General features: G+C 41.3%; 1 pseudogene; it reads left to right on the top strand.

The window, feature by feature from the left end:
• The first annotated feature begins 11192 nt into the window (after window positions 1-11192).
• Window positions 11193-12134, top strand: LOC149008018 (endochitinase EP3 pseudogene; annotated as a pseudogene).
• Window positions 12135-16093: the final 3959 nt, after the last annotated feature.

Genomic DNA, 16093 nt, shown 5'->3' with positions numbered 1-16093 from the left:
AAAATGTTTACATTGCGAACAAAATTGAAATCATCATCAAGGATAAAACTTTTTGAGATGCCTGGCATTCCACGACCGATCCAACTCTTTTTGGGTGTTGATGTTCTTCAGCCTGTAAGCTCCTGAACCAACTGGTTTTACAACCATATAAGGTCCTTCCCAGGAAGGGTCCAATTTTCTTTGGTGACGCGGGTCGGAAGCTAGGGTGTTTCTCAACACCAAATCTCCGGCTAAGTACCGACGATTCTTCACTCGAGTATTATAATGAGACGCTATCCTTCTTTGATAATGTTGAGTTCGTGCTATTGCCTTTGCCCGAACTTCATCCAACAGATCAAGACTATCAAGCAGTCCTTGTTCATTTGCTTTTTCCTCGAACTCACGATCCCGTAATGTCCCCACCATTATCTCCACTGGTGCCAATGCTTCGGATCCATATGCCAACCTGAATGGAGTTTCTCCTATGGGTGTTCGAACCGTAGTTCTATAGGCCCACAGTACATTATGAAGTTCTTCGACCCAAGAAGCTTTGTCAGCTTCGAGTCTTCTCTTTATTCCTTCCAGTAGCGTTCGGTTAGTAACCTCTACCTGTCCATTGCTCTGGGGGTATGCCACTGAGGACATACGATGCTCGATCATATATGTTCCGCAAAATTGCTTAAATTGCGAACAGTCGAACTGAGTACCATGGTCAGTGACGATAATCTTTGGAATCCCAAAGCGATATATGATTGACTCAAGCACGAATTTCTCCACTTTTTTCTCAGTAATTGCTGCCAGTGCACTGGCTTCAACCCATTTCGTGAAGTAATCAATTGCTACTATCAGATATTCCCGTCCGCTTGACGCCTTGGTGAATTTGCCCATGATATCAATTCCCCACATCGCAAAGGGAATGGGATCCAGAATTGAAGTCATGGTTTCAGCCGGGCGCTTCGATACTGTAGCATGAATTTGACAGTTAGCACACCGACGAACATATTCCATAGCAGCCTCTTGGACCTTAGGCCAATATAACCCAAGTCTCAGAATTTTGTGAGCCAGGGCTCGTCCACCCATGTGAGCTCCACAAATTCCTTCATGAACCTCAGCCAAAGCTGATTTTGCTCCTTCGGGCCTATAAATCTCATAAGGGGTCCAGAATAAGATCTTTTGTATAGTCTCCCATTCTGAATGACAAATCTAGCTGATCGTATCTTGATCAACTTTGCCTCTTTCGGATCCTCAGGTAATTTGTCATCTCTCAGATACTCGATTATCGGATCCATCCAGCAACGCTCTGCTTCAATATAAGAAATTTCTTTCTCATGATAACTTGGAAAAGTTATCTCTTCAATATAGACCGAAGGGTCTAGATTCTTTTCTTTGGCATTGGCTAGTCGGGATAGCTCATCTGCCACTGAATTTTCATTCCTCGAAATCTGAGATATCTTCAAATTCCGAAATTGGTTTTGAAATGCCTGCACTATCTCTCGATATTTCTGCAAGCGTGGTTCTTTAATACCATACTCCCCCTGGACATGGTTGACTATAAGTTGAGAGTCACTATAAATAGTAACATCTGCAATAGACAATGCTTTTGACAACCGAAGTCCAGCTATCAGAGCCTCATATTCTGCTTCGTTATTACTTGCTTCCAATGCAAATCTCAAAGCATATCGAATAATAAATCCTGCTGGACTTTTTAATAGAATTCCAGCTCCTGCTCCATCTTTATTACTCGAACCATCCACATATACCTCCCAAGTGGTTGGTATAATGGGATCCTCGATGGTGGACTCCACCGGTGCAGTAGTTTCTACTACAAAATCGGCTAATGCCTGAGCCTTGATTGCAGTTCTGGGCTTACAGCTCACTTGGAACTCGCTGAGTTCAACCGACCAGGACACCATCCTTCCAGACAAATCAGGTTTATTAAGAACTTTACTAAGAGGAAAAGTTGTAAATACCTCAATTGGATGAGCCTGAAAATATGGCCTTAGCTTCCTGGCGGTCATCATGAGAGCCAGAGCCTGCTTCTCAATCTGCGTATCTTGTCTCCGCATCTAGCAACACGTGGCTTACATAATAAATCGGCCACTATTTTTTATCTTTTTCACGAACAAGTACTGCACTGACCGCCGAAAGGGATGTCTCTAGATATAGCTGTAATATTTCCCCCTTCTCTGGTCTGGACAAGATCGGTGGTTGTCTGAGTGCTTCTTTTAACTCCTCGAAAGCTTTCTGGCACTCTTCGGTCCATTTTGGTTCCTTGCTGCACTTCAAGTCTTCGAGTGCCTTGAAGAAAGGCAAACACTTTTCTTCAGACTTGGAGATGAATCGATTCAAAGTAGCAACTCTCCCTGTTAAACACTGCACATCACAAACAGTTTTGGGAGCCTCCATATCAACCAGAGCTTGTATTTTGGCAGGATTAGCCTCAATTCCTCTCTGTGATACCATGAAGCCCAAAAATTTGCCCGAGGAGACTACAAAGCACACTTTTCTGTGTTCAGCTTCATTTGATACTTTCGCAGTACTGAGAATACCTCAGTCAAATCTGCAATATGATTTGCTTTTGTAAAGCTCTTCACTAGTGTCACATCCTCCCAGCCGGTACCCTAACTGGCATACCCGAGAGTGTGATCCACAGCCCTAAAGATCAAGTTTAGGAACGATCATATCCATTTAGCACAATAACATAATCAAAAGCAAGGACAAATCATTGAATTCTAATAAGTTAATAATAAAATTCAAGAAAAGATCTCAAAAGAATCACTAAGAATATCAGAGTGCGAAAACATGATACCAAATCAAAAGACAACTATAGAGTATAGCGGAAATATACTCCACAACATATGCGGAAGGTAGATCGAATCTAAATAAACCTCTAAGCTAATACATGTAAGGTAAAAGATAAGTCTAGAAGAAACAAGAGAAATCTAATCCACATCTTCAGTCGGCTCTTCTTCATCTTCAGTCTTCGTCTTCTTCACCTTGCGCTTCCTTATATGGACCGTCATCGTATTCCAAACCTGCAGAGAAGTCTAACAACAGATATGGTACAAAAGGAGTGAGTTTCGAAAGAAACCCAGTAAGGCAGTTAAATCCATAATAACATAAATGGCAGGATTTCAAAACAAACATAAATGCAATATGGTATGAGACAAACAATGAATGTATGAATCTAACTCTAAGTATGCTGGTCTCTATTGGCAGACATGCTTTAAGTCATAGCACCATACTTCTTTAGGAAGGTCTCATCACACAACGCCTTTTGGTAGTGGGTCCGGCATCCCTCGGGACATTCCATGGCTGGGGGTATAGGTCACCGCTCTCTCACATCACCATTGGTCTAAGTACTGGCGCATGTCAGGGTAAAGCCTAGCCAAATGCAAGTCTTCTACTTAGTTATATCAAGTCAGATCCAGATACGTCCATTCCTCGCCCCTGGCGATCCTTTCCGGTATCCTTCATACTAGAGTCCTTATAGTCCTTGACTACGGACTCATCAACCCTATTGGTCATCCACATATGGTAAACGGGAAGCTCTGACGTCCTCTCACGGGTTGGTTACCGGTCTTGAGCGCCCGTGAGCCCAAGTCTATCCATATGCAACCCTACCAATAAATGGCCCCCACAATGTGATTCCTATCCTCTCACGGGTTGGTTACCGGTCTTGAGCGCCCACAAATCCCCATTGCTACCACGGGTCATTCGGTCTCAATACCCCTTCGATTAGGGTCTGACATAACGGGACATCCTAGCCAAACACTACTAGACAGTCCTAAATATGTCATCCAACAGTTTAGGAAGGTGTCCAGAGGGCATCTCCGGAAACATCCCATAATATTCGCGTAGTAGTCCTAGGACAGAAGTGTCAAAAGGACACCTCTCCTTCCCGAACCATACTTAATCAATCACATTCACAAATCAATCATATCATACACATTTACAGTATATAGAAAATATACCATAATAAGATTCATCTCATATACAGTTGACAAATAAAGACTTTCATAAACTAAAGAAAGCAAGTAAATAATGCTACTGTAATTGAAGTAAATACAGCAGTAATATATTCATAAAAGAATCTAATTATGGTAACAAATCTGAAAGATTCTAATATAGAAACTAAAATCACACAATCTATGCTATTATAGAAGTAACCATCCTTACCTTTTATAACTTGCAAAGGAATCTTAAGAAATCAAGTAAGATCTTGACAAACTTGAGAAGAAGGTCCTAAACAAGTGTATACAATATATTAGGAAAGATCCCTAACAGAAAAGATATCAAAACATCCAAAACAGACCAAATTTGGAGTTGTTGTACTCATTGGTCGATTGGATTGGTCTACTGTCCCAGTCGACCAATCAGTCGACCAATGGAGACAGTGGCCTACAAAATCAGAGTTTTAAGAATAAAGAACCGAATTTGGTGGTTCAAAAGGGTACTAAACAAGGGGTAAACTACATTGGTAGTATTCTAACATATAGAGGACCTCAAAACACTAATCGAATCAAATTTTCAAGTTACAAATTAGGAAACAAAAAGTTACCATAATTAGATCAATCATGGTTCTTGAAGAATTCAAGATACAAATCATAGACAAGAACAATAGGAGAATGAATCATTGATTTTGATAAAGATATCATGGAAGGCATACTTAGATCTTCAAGAAAATAGATCTAAGAACATAAATCTAAATAAGGAAACAAAACCTACCATAGATATATCAGTCATGATTCTTGAAGAAAGCATGGTATGGTAGAAGAGAAACAACTAGAGATTGATAGATCATGGATTATGTAAAGAAAACACAGCGATTGACTACTAATATGATCAATATAATAGATCTAAGAAGATCAGAATTTAAATCAAAAGATGAACAAAGACAAGATCATGATTTGATCATGATTCCTTCAAAATCTTGCAATGATCATGGTTAAGATCATCGCATTAGCCATTAATCCTTAGGAAGATCATGAGAGATAAGTTCAGAGATGTTTGCAACAGAGAATGCAGCATCTCCTCTACTGTCTCAACTCAAAAAGGAAAGAAAACAAGGATGATGAAGAAGAAGAGAGTGTAAACATACCTTTTTGTGTAAGAACACGAGTTTTGACGAAGATCCGTCAAGATAAACACCAAGGACGCAAGGGAGATGACTTGCAGAAGTCTTTGGTTCGTTCCAAAGAGTTTGGAGGCAGAAAATACGAAGTAGACTCGAGATTGGACTTAAATAGAGCAAGCAAGACCTAATTACCAAAGACAGAACCCATTGGTCGATTGGATTGGTCGACTGGTCCAGTCGACCAATCAGTTCAGCAACTTCTAAACAGGGAATTGAATGCCCAGATCAAATCCAACCCTAAAGGGGTTTTGCACACATACCAAGTGACTTACCTAATAGGTAGAAATGCCTTCAAACCATGATAGAGAGCACTCCAAGTCCATCAACTAATCCGATCTTCATCAAGATTCAGTTTCCATAAATAGAACCTCATCATCAACACTCATGGATTCAAAGCCAGACACCAAGTCCTCCACTGGGATGGCCCAAAGCTGACTTCTTGCTTTACTTCAGGTCACTGGACCTACAATTAACAAAGTTTCTGGGTCAAGGTTAGGGCTGGGTTTCACAACTAGCATGTCGTCAACATAAGCTTCAACATTCTTTCCTATCAGCTCTTTGAAAATCTTGTTGACGGCCCTTTGATATGTTGCTCCTGCGTTCTTCAGGCCAAAAGGCATGACCTTATAATAATAGCTTTCACGATCAGTCATGAAAGCTGTAAACTTCTCATCCTCCTTATTCATAAGGATCTGATTATACCCTGAATAGGCATCCATAAAACTTAGAGTTTCATATCCTGCAGTCGCATCTATCAAGAGGTTAATCCGAGGCAACGGATAGCAATCTTTAGGGCAAGCCTTGTTAAGATCTGTGTAGTCTGTACACATCTTCCACTTCCCATTCGCCTTTTTTTACCATTACCACGTTGGCCAACCAAGTTGGGCATTCAATTGGTTCTATGAAACCATAATTCTTGAGTTTTTCAACTTCGCTACGAACGGCTTCATACTTTTCAATGGAGAAATTTCTCCTTTTCTGTATCACTGGTTTCACCTTAGGATCTATCCAGAGTTTATGCTCTGCGACAGCCCGATCGATTCCTGGCATATCTTCAGCAGACCATGCAAATACGTCTTTATTCTGTTGAAGAAATAACTTCAACTCATCTTTAAATTCCTCCAGCTGTTCAGACCCGATATAAGTAATCTTTTTCTCATCCTCGGTACACAGCTGGATTTGTTCCAGCTTCTCCACTGGTTCGGGTCTTTGCATCTCTGCTTCTTCCCGATCGTCTCGAACTTCTATAGGTAGGGCAGTTACCTTCCTCGGGCCCTCCTTGTCTTTTAAATAGGCAACGTAACATTGCCGAGAGATCCTCTGGTCAAAGGAGACTTGACCAATTCCCATATCAGTCGAGAATTTTATCTTCAGGTGTTTTGTCGAAACAATAGCACCTATCTTGGATAAAGATGGTCGCCCGAGGATAATATTGTAAGCTGGCAGTTCCCGAACCACTAAAAAATTGATTCGGACGGTTGTTTTCTTAGGAAAACTTCCAATAGATAAGTCCAACTGGACCGATCCTTCCGCCACCGCAGATGACCCTGCAAAACCATATAGATGTGTGGATGAAGGTTTCATCAAGTCCTGGTCCACCTTCAATTTTTGATACACTTCGTAAGAAATTAGGTCAGCTGCAGATCCTGTATCAACCAAAACTCTATGCACTTCCTGACGTGCAATCTCTACCTTGATGACTATGGCATCATCATGAGGTAAACAAACATCTCTTTCGTCCTCCTCGCTAAAGGTGATAGAATCTTCACCATTCATCTTTTTCCGCTTCTGCGTCTCTCCGGTTCCGACAAATTTGGATTTTGTTTTCAAACTTCGGAGTGATTCGGGCTCTGGTCCCCCGAAGATGGTAAGGATCGGTGATCGAGTAGCTTCAATCACCTCCTTGCCCTTCTAAGACTTCGGGGCCTCCCTTGATCGTTCTGAACTAACCGAACGATCCCTTTTAGGAACAGCCACGCGTGGCTCACGTGGCTCCTCCCTCCTTCTGCTAACAAAACTGGACAAATGTCCCTGAGATATTAATCTCTCAATATCTGCTTTCAGATGACGACAGTCATTTGTATAATGACCATAGTCCTTGCGGAATCGGCAATACTTTTCTCGATCTTGCTGCTCTCCGGGTTTCAAAAGAATTTTAGGCGGCCACTTCAAGATATTTTTTCTTTTGATGATATTTAAAATATCAGCCCGAGGAACATTCAATGGAGTGTACTCACTTTTACCGGGAGACCTTTGGCGCCAAGCCTGAGATTTTCCAACCCGATCACGGACATTTTTCTTTGGCTTCTGCTTCTGCTCAGGAGCCTTCTGTTCCTTATTGGAGACTTTATTATCTCCTTGGCGCGCGTCTAGAATCTCCATGACTTCAGCCTGCTTCTGGCATCTCTGTACCAACTCAGCATAAGTCGCAGGCATATCCTGTAGTAATAACTCCAGGAGTTTCCGATTAGTGAGTCCCGTGAATAGAGCAGTTTTGGCTACTTGCTCATCCAAATTTTCTATCTCCATCGTTACTTTGTTGAATCTTTTCAGAAACTCTCTGATTGATTCGTTCTTTCCTTGTCTGACAGTAAACAAGGTTTCTTCCGTTTTCTTGACCTGTATTCCACTCTGGAATCGCCCTATGAATTTGTGCGCCAATTCATCAAAGTTTACGATCCTTCTAGAGGGGAGGTTCGAAAACCATTTTTGTGCTGCTCCAGTTAGAGATGAACCAAAAACCCTGCATAAAATTTCATTAGAATTACCTGAAACTGCCATGGTCTGTTGGTAATAGCCTATGTGAGCTGTTGGATCTCCGGAGCCATCGAATGTAGAAAAGGTAGGCAAATGAAAATTATGGGGAAACTGATATCCCGCAATTGGCTCGGCAAAGGGGGTCTTCCGAATGACTGAGTAAATATCCTCAGCTATCCTGCCCTTAGCCAACTGCCCTAATTTCTCATTGATGTTGGCCAATTCCTGACCAATCTGGGTCGGGTGATCTTTAGCAATATGATCACGACCTCGATTAACACGATCATCCTGTGCTATCCGATCATCACGAACAGCCCGTCCTTCCCGAACATTCCGCTCGTCGCGAACTGCTCGATCATCGCGAACGGTTCTTCTGACAGTTGGTGAGTGAGTTCTTACCCCTGTATCCAACCTTGTATTTGAATAAGTTGTACTCTCTTGTGGTCTGTCAAACCGATCGTCTCGCCTAGGTTGATCGTCAATCCTCCTAGGTCCTCGGTCTCCTTCACGAAAATTCTGACCGATATTCCGGTCTTCAGCCAATCTTTGATCACGTGGTAACGCACGTCGCCTTGAATCGCGTTGATCAGGTTCTTGTGGTAAAACCACTCGTCTAGTGAGCAGGAGAAGTGCTTGGCTCACCTCCAAAAGTTGAATCTTTACCTGATCCAATTGATCTTGGAATGTGTCAGGAGGATTACGTCCTCTCTGACCACCATCTACCTCAATAGGATTTTGGCTTCCCTGGGGAATATCTGGATTATTCGCTCCAGGGACCTGAACACCGGAATTGCGCTGTGCAGCGGCTGCTGCTGATCTAGTCACCATGGCTTTTCAAGTCGTTTTCCCACAGACGGCGCCAAATGATGCATCCAAAATCTGCTCAGCCCTTAGATCTCCTCGTTATGACCTGCAAACGAAAGCGTCAGATGTGGCCCTACCGCAAGGGTCGGGAGTCCACCTCCGAAGGCTAAGTCAGTTGATGAACTTAATCACAAACGGCTCTGCTAGAAGCACAGAGCTAAGCAATGAAGAACTGGGAAAGGTGACCTAGATCGTAAGCCTCTGATAGTTTACGTCTATCAGTATGTATCTGAACCTGAGTCTCAGATTGTGTGTTTTCGATCCCCTCACCTCGTATGATAGTGAGGTTTATATAGAGTGTACCTTCGAATCTCCTTCGTTGGATGCACTTGAGCCTTCTTCGGGTAGTCGTTGGATCTTAACAGTTAGATCCGTTGAGCAATAGACTTCTACTAGTTTGGACTAGTAGAGGACTCCTGAGATAACCCTTTAGGTTATGCGATGATTATCCCTTCGATAATGATTAGCCGCAGCCGTCAATTCGAGTCTGCCATCATTAGGGTAATTACTCTAATCCATAAGTAGGATTAGGGCGTGCTTGGAGCTGAATAAGCTTTCTTCCTCAGCAAGACATCTTCTGGATCCGGTTAGCTCGGGAGCGAGTCGGTTCCCTCTGTCTCGACCGGGGTCGAGGGTCGAACCAGGTATGAACCCAGTTTGATCATAATTTCTCCGTATCATCAACAATCGCTCCTTTTCCCGATAGAATAAATTTGTTAGAGGGAATGAAGAATATACGTTTAGTTGCATTATTCTAAATCTTACAAGAAGGAACTCCAGGAGGAAGACAGAAGATGAAATATATAATTTTCACACGTTCCTCCTTTCAGTTTCAAATGCATATGTGAAATGATAATATTTTTTCTCATTAAAAGAGCAAAAACGAAAACAACAAACAAGTAAGGTTACAAAATGATTGAACAAGTCAATATTAAAGGACTCGCAAGGTCCACTTTCGTAGCTAATGGGTTTCTATGGCAAGTTTAATGCCACTACTTATTTATTTCATAGCATGTTGTCTTCATCAAAAAAGGCATGAAAGTATTTATAATGTATATTCTAAGTATAAGACTTCCATATATTTTGGAAAAATAATATGCCCTAGCTGCATTTTAGAGGCTGAGGACTTCAAGTACATATTGAATTAGTCAGAGATATGCATGAATTTCAAAGTCCTCGACTGCATGTTTGTTTTTTGGCCAAATTTAACTTCTCGTTTTTTTTTTTACATTTTTTTTATGAGGTTCATCCGGGCCAGCTTGCGCGCACCACGATTACATCCTCAAATTAATGCCACCGAATGGTGCGAACCCAAGACCTCCCCTCCCGGTAGAGGCTTTAACCGCTTTACTAACCCATCATTGGCCTCGACTGCATGTTTGATTTCTAGTTAAGTGAATAGCATTTTGCATGACAAAAAATGCCATGCAAAATTCATTTATTTAAATTTTTATTGTTGAATTGTTCAATCAAATTGGTGGGATACAGTCTCACTTCTTCCTTTTTTTTTTTTTTTAACCATTGTTTTAGGTAATACATTCTCGTACAATGAGAGAACATACTATCTTTTCACATGTACACTTGAAAATATGTGAGATGATGGTTTTGCATGATAACATAAATGAATAACAAATAATTAAATTTCAAGATATTCATTTACGAATATATATATATATATATATATATATATATATATATATATATATATATATATATATATATATATATATATATATATATATATATATATATATATATATATATATATATATATATATATATATATATATATATATATATATATATATTGGTAAAGTATATTTTCGGAAACTTTTGTTTATAAAACTTTTCAGGAAAGAATTAGGAGAAATTAAAAGATGGAAAGTGAAGATTCTAAATATAAATATAAAGAGAAATTTGATTAGTTAAATTTAGATAATCATCTGATTTATTAGTAAATATAGCTAATCGCTCAACTACTTTTTTTTTTTTTTTTTTTTTTTTTTTAATACAAAGGGACTTTATTAAGCAGGGGTGGGGATACTAATATGCTTTAGCAAGAGTCAAACCCACGACCTCTTCACTAAGAGGTGTTGATTTCATCATTAGAACAGCTCTGCGTTGGCCTAATCGCTCAGCTACTACGATCGCAATATTGCTAGCCCAACATGGGCCATGCTAGTAGACATTTCTACTATCCTAGACCAGCCAAACATAAGTCTTGAGTCTTGATGAGATCTATTGTTGTTTTGTTTTTTATTTTATTTTATTTTCCAAGACATATTTGACGTAGATTGGAGACTTAAATTATCTCCTTTCACAAGCATGAACTTTGCACCTATGACACTATAAATCCATTATTCTCATGAAATATTTTCACAAATCGGAGCTTCCACATTTTCTCTATACATTCTTATATATTCTTAATTTTCCAATGTATACCCCAACTTCCAGAATGAAAAGCTTCCTATTAACCATCACTTTGGCTGGACTTTTAGCAAGTCTGATGCTAGAAACTGCCATTGCTCAGACTTGTGGATGTGCCTCAGGCCTTTGCTGTAGCCAATATGGATACTGTGGAACCGGAGACGCCTACTGCGGCACCGGTTGCCAAGCAGGTCCTTGCTATTCTTCTACTCCAACTCCGACGTCTGTGGGTAATATAGTGACACAATCATTCTTCGATGGGATAATCAGTCAAGCTTCCTCGACTTGTGCCGGCAAGACCTTTTACACTCGTGATGCATTCCTGACAGCACTTAATTCATATCCTAGCTTCGGCACCTCTGGGACAACTCTTGAAAATTACCAAGAGATTGCTGCCTTTTTTGCCCATGTATCACACGAGACTGGTGGTAAGTGTTTCTCATAAGAAAAAAATCTTCCGTATTGTTGATTTCTTCAAACTTGTTGATTTAGGGTCTAATTTTTTAGACAAAATCATGCATGTATATATTTGTAAGTGTGTGTCTGTATGTGCACAGTTTTCTGCTACATAGAAGAGATAGGTGGAGCTTCTCAGAATTACTGTGATGCAACAAACACACAGTACCCATGTGTTGCCGGACAAGGCTACTATGGCCGTGGACCGCTTCAGCTATCATGGAATTACAATTATGGTGCTGCTGGTAATAGTATAGGATTTGATGGACTAAATGATCCTGGAATTGTGGCAACCGATGCAGTGACTTCCTTCAAGACAGCATTGTGGTTTTGGATGAACAATTGCCACTCGATCATGATTTCTGGCCAAGGGTTTGGGGCAACCATTCGAGCCATCAATGGTGCAATTGAATGCAATGGTGGAAACACAGCAGCCATGGAAAATCGTGTTCAGTATTATGAGACCTATTGTAGCCAATTTGGTGTGTCACCAGGTAGCTACCTCACTTGCTAAGATTGTATGTATTGTTTTTATTAAATTTCTCAAATGATGGGAAACAATAAATTAAGAATTGATTGTCAATCACGTCCGCGGTGAATAAGTTTAATCACCTTAATTGTATTGTTTATGGACTTGAAAAAAAGTATATATATTCTTATACAGGGATAGCTTCCATACTAAAAGCTATGTTTTCCAATATTGAATTGTTCAATGTACTTTTCTTTGTTTCTTTAAGTGTAAGGAGTTGTTCAAACTAATTAATAAATTAGCTAGTTGGATTCAAGTTCGTTATAGTATAAATCCACCCTTTCCCACTCCTCCAAGTACCGGACTCTTTTCCTAATTTTGGCATACAACTAGTAGTATTGATGAATATAAATGAGAGACTGCAGCCTCTTATTTTTTTTTATTTTTTTATTTTTTTTTACTTTTAGGGCTCATGTGTCACATTAGACTAGATTTAAGAGGAAATGATGAATACATCCTTAGTTGTATTATGGTTGATGCGTCCAAAATCTACTCAGCCCTTAGATCTCTTGAGAGTAACCTGCAAAATCAAGCGTCAGATGTGGCCCAACCGCTGGGATCAGGAGTCCACCTCTGAAGGCTAAGTCAGTTGATGAACTTAATCACAAACGACTCTGTTGAAGCACAGAGCTAATGAATGAATAACAAGAATACGATTCAGATTGTATGTATCTGAATGTTTTCGTCCATCCCTACCTTGTGGGTAGGTGATGTCTTATATAGAGTGTACCTTTGAATCTCCTTCGTTGGATGTATTTGAGCCTTCTTCGGATAGTCGTTGGATCTCAACAGATAGATCTATTGAGTGATAGATCTCTACTAGATTGGACTAGTAGATGACTCTTTTGATAATACGATCGTTATATGGTAGTTATCCATATAATAGCGATGAGTGACAGCCGCCAAACACTGCTAGCCGTCTTTAGGTTGATTAACCTATTCCGATCGCATCGGATTAGGGCGTGCTTGTGACTGAGTTAGTTTTCTTCCTCAGCAAGCTATCTCCTGGACCCGACTCACTCGGAAGTGAGTCGATTCCTTTCTTCCCGACAGGAGTCAAGGGTCGAACCAAGTCTGAACCAGGTTTGGTTATATTTTCTCCATATCACGAGCCCCCCAGACCAAGCGTTCGGTCGATCCCGAGGGCTTGGTTTTTAATTGGGTTTTCCGTCGAACGATAGTTTTGCATAATCCTCAACCCACTAAATGTCTTATCACATTTAATGCGGTTGTGTCCCCTTTTCCTCGAGCATTGTGAGTATTCTCACTTTTTGTGGGGGTGACGCCTCGCGTCTTTTGTAGCCGAAACTATCCTTGCTCATGCAATCAAAACGACGGTTTCTGAACGCCTGTTTTGGATTCGTGAGTTCAAACTTTCGAACTGTCTCCAAATCTCGATCGTTGATGCTAGATTCATCTCGATCGTACACGTCCTCAAACACTCGTGCGGGTGCTTAAAAGCGGTTCGTTGTATCCATAGGTTTCATTCTCCTTGTTTGGAATTTTGACACCTCGTCGTCTTCTTCGCGCCTTCACGATCCTCTTGTTCTCGAGCTTTCTGCCTCAGTGATTCAGTAAGTTTACTGACTCCTTTGCAAAGTTTACTTTCGTCTCTAGGTTTTTTTTTCTCCAGAAACCATAATCAGACTTTTCAGTAATGGAGGGCGGTAGGGTTTCTTCTGAAATTTCCCCTGTACTTAACGCCGGTAAAGGCGATAGTGGTGATGCTCCGATCAGTCAGATAGCGACAAGAAAACCCTAACTGCTCCCTGGCGTGACTTCGCATAAGTTAGCCAACAGAGAAAAGCAGAAGAAAAAGCTGAGACTTCTTCTGCCCTTCTTGAGTCTGGACCGTCCATGACTCCTAAGGTGACCGCCAAATCTTTTGGGCAGTCCAAACAACCCACTAGGTCCGCTGGTGGACTTGGTTCTATTGCTTCCTCCTATACTGAGGAAAACTTTCCTTCAGCCGTCAAATGTTTTGACTTTCCTTCCTCGTACCAACTTAGGGCTCCCACTTCTGATGAGAGGGTTGATTCGATCCTTCCGGGTGAATTCTACCTGTATATAGATTCACTGGAAAGCGGAGTTCGCTTTCCCTTCTTTAATACTTTGTTTTTTGCCATTCTGAATCATTGGGATATCTGTCCCAGAATGCTTCTTCCCAATAGCTGGCGTCTCATCGTCGGCTTCTTGGGTTTATGCTTTGAACTTGGCATCATACCTTCACTTCCTCTTTTTGTACATTTTCATGTTCTTTCTATTTCCCATCCTCCTGGCTGGGTTGTGCTTTCTAAGCGCAACAAAGTTGAGCTTGACTGGACGGGCAGCATTCTTGCCAAAGGAACTTGCCCTTCCAATCATAAAGGGTGGCACAAGCGGTATTTTTTCTGCCGAGCGCTTGAATCAGATCATAACTTCCCGACCGCCTAAAAGCTGTACACTTCATATTTCTGAGGGTAATCGGGTCCTTCCATTATCCAAAGAAGACAGAGCTGCTGTCGGGAAGATCAAGTCAATTCCATGGTATCAAGAGATACATGGATATGAGATGGAATACAACTCCATCCTTCAGTACTGGGGGCTGGCTCAACGTGAGGTTTCTAACTGCCACGTTTCACTTTCTTGAATATACTGCGAACTTTTTTCAACTTTCTGACTTTCGTCTTTCTTTGTAGTGCCTCCAAGAATGAATCCAGACAGCCTTCGGGTGAGGGCTGCCAAGGCTGTTGTGACCGCAGAGCAACAGTCCCCTCGAGCCTTGACTGTAGAACAGGTAGCCTCTGTGCCACTTCTAGACCCTTCTTACAAGGGTATCAGGAACCTGAAGCCCAATGGTTGAGGCTTCGGGGAGAGGGAAAAAACCAATGGTGGAAGAGGTAGACATCCCCTCTCCCATTCGAACCAAAAGGAAGCATGACTCGGTCGATGCTTCTGCCCCGAAGAAATCCAAAAAGAATAGAGATTCTGAGGAGACCTTCGTCCCCTAATGGTCACTGACGCAGACAAACCGAGTCACGCAGGATTCTGAAAAGGCCGTTGAGTGGAGCTCTCTCGGCCTTATGCCTGCTAACCGTTAGGCCTTTGAGACCCTGCAAGATGACGTTCTCATTCGTCTTTCCACAAGGTATTATTTTTTTTGAGCTTTTGCTACTCGCTTTGTAATCTCTCCTGAGATTTTCTGGATAATCTCCTGTCTTTCCAGGAATGATGTGTTGAGCTTCTATCAACACATGAAGGCACTGAGCTGAGTTGGTCACAGCGGCTCCTTGTTGCAGACTTGTGAAGAAAATCTGGCGAAGGCCAATTCTGAGGAAGACCGGCTGAGGAAAGCAACCGAAGAGTTGAAGGAGAAGCATGACGAGGAGATGAATTCTTTAAGGAAAGATCTTGATTCGTCGATCAATCATGCTGTTGCTGCCGAACGTGAGGCCAAGAAGCAGAAGAATGCTGCTGTCGCGTTCAGTGAAAGCCTCGAGTTTCAGCCAATGATAACGAATGGCTGAAGAAGATGACCGTTCCTAGCAAGCCCGAACATCTTTCACAAGATCTTCGGAGGGACTGCATTCGAAAAAACTGTGTTGCGGGCTGTTGTTATTAGGAAATTTGCAGATTTTAATCTCTATTTTTCTATTAATTTTGGTATCCTAAATCTCTGGCTTCCAAATTTACCCTTGTCCTTTTAATGTAAGAGTAGTTCAACTAAGAACCACTGCATAGTAGGATCATAGATGAGATTGAATGGATTAAGGTTCCATCAACGAATCTCTATCTAATCAGATCTCATGCAGCTGTTGTAGCTCTGCCAAGCAGCATTGTAGTGATAGGAATCTAAAGATCTCAACCAAATTGTGATCTCAGCAGCAGCTGATTTGATGAAATCCTAGGCTGGTAAGAGATCATCTAGTAGCCAATTCTAAACAGGCAATTTGAATGAGTACTCA

Source organism: Hakea prostrata, chromosome 8 (genome assembly GCF_041222555.1).
Source record: "Hakea prostrata isolate BN-2017 chromosome 8, UWA_Hpros_2, whole genome shotgun sequence".
NCBI classification, from domain to species: domain Eukaryota; kingdom Viridiplantae; phylum Streptophyta; class Magnoliopsida; order Proteales; family Proteaceae; genus Hakea; species Hakea prostrata.
This window is presented reverse-complemented; position numbering and strand designations above follow the sequence as displayed.